This window comes from Sinocyclocheilus rhinocerous, unplaced genomic scaffold (assembly GCF_001515625.1).
Source record: "Sinocyclocheilus rhinocerous isolate Xijiao unplaced genomic scaffold, SAMN03320098_v1.1 scaffold182, whole genome shotgun sequence".
In the NCBI taxonomy this organism is placed as follows: domain Eukaryota; kingdom Metazoa; phylum Chordata; class Actinopteri; order Cypriniformes; family Cyprinidae; genus Sinocyclocheilus; species Sinocyclocheilus rhinocerous.
Window position 1 is genome coordinate 710,008 of NW_015655576.1, and position 4,498 is coordinate 714,505.

The 4,498-nt window shown below is 35.5% G+C and overlaps 1 protein-coding gene and 1 long non-coding RNA gene across 3 annotated transcripts in view; one reads left to right on the forward strand and one right to left on the reverse strand.

Moving 5' to 3' along the window:
* Window positions 1–4,498, forward strand: part of LOC107718569 (butyrophilin subfamily 1 member A1-like) — a 14,348-nt gene that overhangs the window by 7,514 nt on the left and 2,336 nt on the right. The window lies entirely within an intron of this gene.
* LOC107718571 (uncharacterized) overlaps window positions 1–4,498 on the reverse strand; it is a 15,985-nt gene that overhangs the window by 2,559 nt on the left and 8,928 nt on the right. The gene's annotated exons all lie outside the window — the stretch shown is intronic.

Sequence of the window (4,498 nt, forward strand, 5' to 3'; positions counted from 1 at the left end):
GAGTGAGCATGGTATAAATAGTGATGGGATGATGAGTAAATTACTAACAGGTGATCATGATCAGAACAGAAACGACAGGCAAGGGACTATGGGAAATGGAGTTCAAAACATGTAACACTGAAACGGGAGAGCGCCCTCAAGTGGCCAGTCCAGGGCACCACAACCAGACACTGTGACAAAATTGGAACATGACCAGATGTTAGTGAATTATTAATTATGGTGAGCACACAGGGACCAATGGTGTCAATAACGTTTTTAAACAAAGCAGTGGGTACCACATCCAGGGAACTAGAAGAGACTTCTAGAGCTAATGAGTTTAGTGAGATCTTCTAGTGTTATCAGAGAAAATATCTCCAAAGTTACTAAAATGGAAGTAGAAGGTATTTGAAGAGAAGGAATACAATTATCTTGTATATTATTTATCTTATCCACAAAGAAGGAGAGTAAACTGTTGCACTCGTCAACTGAAGAGATTTGGACCGCAGGTGATGGAGGAGAAACAATGTTACTGTATGGTGTCAAACTAATTTTTGGGATTATGTTACTTGCTACTAGATATTAGATTAGAAAAGTAGTTAATTCTGGCATCTTTAACCATGTTATTAAACTCCATTAGAAGTTCTTTTAAATGCTGTGAACTAGTAGTCGAGTAGATTTGCACAAATGCTAAATTTTACGACAGGTTTATTTATCATTCATCCAAGGGGCGGAGTTAAACAGAGGAGCTGCTCTGGATTTCATTGGAGCAACTTCATCAAAGATTGAAAGGCTGTACTCATTAAAAAGTTGTACTTGAACATCAACACTACTGTTTGACATAATAATGGAGGAATTTTCAAAAGCAGCACAAAAGTTTTCTTCAGAAAGGTTACTTAGGATGTGAGACTAAATTATCTGACTACATGGTGATGAGTCTAAATAAAAACATAAGTCAAATAAAATAACAATTATGATCTGAAATAAAAAGATCCTCAGATAGATCAGAACCAATATTTAAACCAAGACTAAAAACAAGGTCTAAAGTATGTCATTTTATATGAGTAGGACCAGTAACATGTTGGGTGAGATTAAATGACTCTGTGATATTCATAGTCAGTTGCAAATTTATCAAAAACATCATAAATATGAATGTTGAAATCACCAACAATCACAATTCTAGAGAGATTAAGAATAGACGATAAAGAAATCACTAAAATAATCTAAGAAGGCGCTATTAGGACCAGGTGAGCGATAAATGAAAATACAATAAAGGGGATCTGTACCACCAACTTGAATCATTTGCAATTCAAAGGAAGAGAAAAACCCAGCATTAACCACCCAGCAGAAAAAAAACTGTTTCTAAACACCACAGCGAGTCCTCCACCACGGCCTAAAATTCTCGGTAGACTAATAAAGGTATAAATAATTATTTGGGCAAATTTCCTTAAGGGGAGCATTTTCCATATTTCTCTGCCAGATTTCAGTCAAAAACAAAAAGTCCAGCTCCTTGGATTTAAAAAAGTCGTTCAACACAAAAGTTTTATTAGTTATTGAACGAGCATTTACCAGTGCCTTCCTGAGGGGAAGAGTAACGTCTTCACTAGAGAATATTGTGCGGGGAATCGTGCGGAGTTGACAGGGACTCAATCCGCCGAGCGCAAAAACTCCACAAATGTATTTGGGAAGACGGGACGGAGACAGGAGAATCCAGCTGCTGTAGACGAGGGAGAATCATTAGACCATACAGTCTATGCATTAGACTCCTCTGAAGGAATCGACGCCCTTTTCCGACGACTCCTCGCTTCCAGGACAGCCTCAGCTTCACCTGAATCCTGCCCATTCTCCCTCACTTCCTCCGATGTCTTTGGGAACTTCGGTGTAGAAAACCACCGCCAGAATCAGCAGCTGAGTGGACTGATGTGGACAATAATGACTGGAATATCAGCCCAGGGCGGAGGAACATTGTGATCTAACATTGATGATCTTATAGAAGAGTTTGGCGATCAGATACACCTGAACAGCAAGTCCATCGTTAAGAAGCAGAAAAAACAGAACGACACACAGGACAGGAAGGACACAATGCCAGACAGACAGTGGCAGCGGCCCAGCCAAACACAGGCGCCATCTTGGATAACACTTTATAATAACTTTCATTAACAAATCATTAACAAGCATTATATAATGCTTAACGGGTCATTAGTTAATATATATTCACATAGCTAGAAACATGAAATAATGAGCTTGTTAATGTTTACTAAACATTACCTAATGATCAACAGATAATTAATGTAAATTACAATGTTTACAAATGTCATTAAACCTTTAATTCATATGATCATGCACGTTTTGAAAATCTACAGATGATTTTAACAGATGTTATACAATGGTTGAAAGCTTTTGTTAATGTACAACACTTTTGCTGCTATTGAGGTGTGAATAGCTTTATTGGCATGACAAAAATACATTCTCTCTCACATTCTCTCTCTCGCGCTCTCTCGCGCTCTCTCTCTCTCTCTCTCGCTCGCTCGCGCGCACACACACACACAATGCGCAAAACTCCGCATTTGAACAGTCAATAGCAAATACTTAAACTAATAACAAAACAGTAGCTGATTCAGAAGCGCCAGATTGTCATAGCAAAGTCAGAATTACCTCCTCTCCTAGGTTCACGAAACGAACGTCCATAAAATGCATTGCTGTTCTGTTGTAAGTAATCTTAAAAATTCCTAAATGCATCTACTTTCGGAAAGACCAAATAAAGTGCTTTTGCTTTGATTGTCATAGCAAAGTCAGAATTACCTTCTCTCCTAGGTTCACGAAATGGTCGTCCATAAAATGCATTGCTGTTCTGTTGTAAGTAATCTTAAAGATTCCTAAATGCATCTACTTTCGGAAGGCTAAATAAAGTGCTTTTGCTTTCGCCTAGAAACACACAGCCGTCTCCGTGACATGGCTGCTTCAACACTAACTGCGGTTACTGAAACCACGCCTTCTTTCTGTGCGTGAACATTTGGGTGGCATTATGCAAATATTTCCATATAGTGTGGTAGATATGTGGGGGCGTGTTAGAATGAGCCGTTTTAGGGGGGCGTGGCAGAGTCTTAACTTTGATAAAGAATATCTCTTTGGTTTTGGGACTTTAGTATTTGCAACTTCAGGGATCTTATCTATGCACAATCAGCTTGTAACACTCCAAAGAGAAAGGAAAACTTGAAATCGCATCATATGACCCCTTTAAGGTTAGGGTTTGGTGGTATGGGTTGTTTAAGGGGTCAAAATTGTAGAGGGGTCAGTTTGGTTATTATAAGGGAACATGATTCAATCTGTTTATATTACATTGTTTTGATAAATGAACAAGTATTTTCTTGAAAAAAAAGATTTGTTTTCTCCTGCTGATGTATGATTCAAGGAATATCCTGTTTAATGATATAGTATACTAATATAAGTGTTGAGGCAATAAAAACATGTTTTTCACCCAAATTACAATGTGTGTTACATCTTTAAGAAGCATTTAAATAAACTTAACTAACCACCCTTTACACAAACGTTGTTACAGCAGCTAAAAGTCCAATGCCCATAAAGGTACTGTGATAGCAATCCGTTTAAATTTTCATCTTTCTTGCTGCTTCTTCATGTGTGAGCGTGATTTGAACTCGAATAACATTCCGTAGTCCAGAAACTTTCTTTAGGTAAAGTTTAATAACAAAATTAACTGGAAAGATGTTACACGTTCAAAAAACTGTTTCGCTCCAATATTGCATCACAAAACGGTCTAACGGTCCTTGCCGGAAATGACATCATTGTCAATATGAAATATAATACACATATTAAATTATTTACTTTTATAATTATTTTACAATTGCTTAACACACACAATTATTTATTTATTCCACATCTATATAAAACCAAATAACATATGGCTCTTACAGGTACTGAAAGATTAGTAAACGTTTATAAACATTTACAAATGATGAATAGTTTCCACTTTAGATTAGCTACTGCAAAAACATGAACAAATAATTAATAAATGATTTGTTAAGATTTGTAAATAGAAGAAGCCTACACAACAAACGTAGACCAAATATATGAACTTTACAGACTGTGATTATGAGTTAATGAATAATATGATAACATGAATAGTTCAGTGAATAGTAAAGAGTTAAAAATGACTGATTAAGCTCATTTTTTCACAACATTTGTAAATGTAAAAAAGAGCATTAGGTAATATGAACTGAAGTGTAATGACATTTGTTAGTATTCAAAAGTACATTAACAAATAAGCTTGTAATCATTATATAATTTGTTCAAATTATTTGTAGATTTTTAAAAAGTGCATGATCATATGAATTGAAAGTTTAATGACATTTGTAAGCATTTTAATTTACATTAAATAATAATCTGTAAATCATTAGGTAACTTTTAATAAGTACATTAGTAAACATTAACAAGCACATTATCTCATATTTCTAGCTATGTGAATGTAATATATATTAACTAATGATCTGTTAAGCATTATATA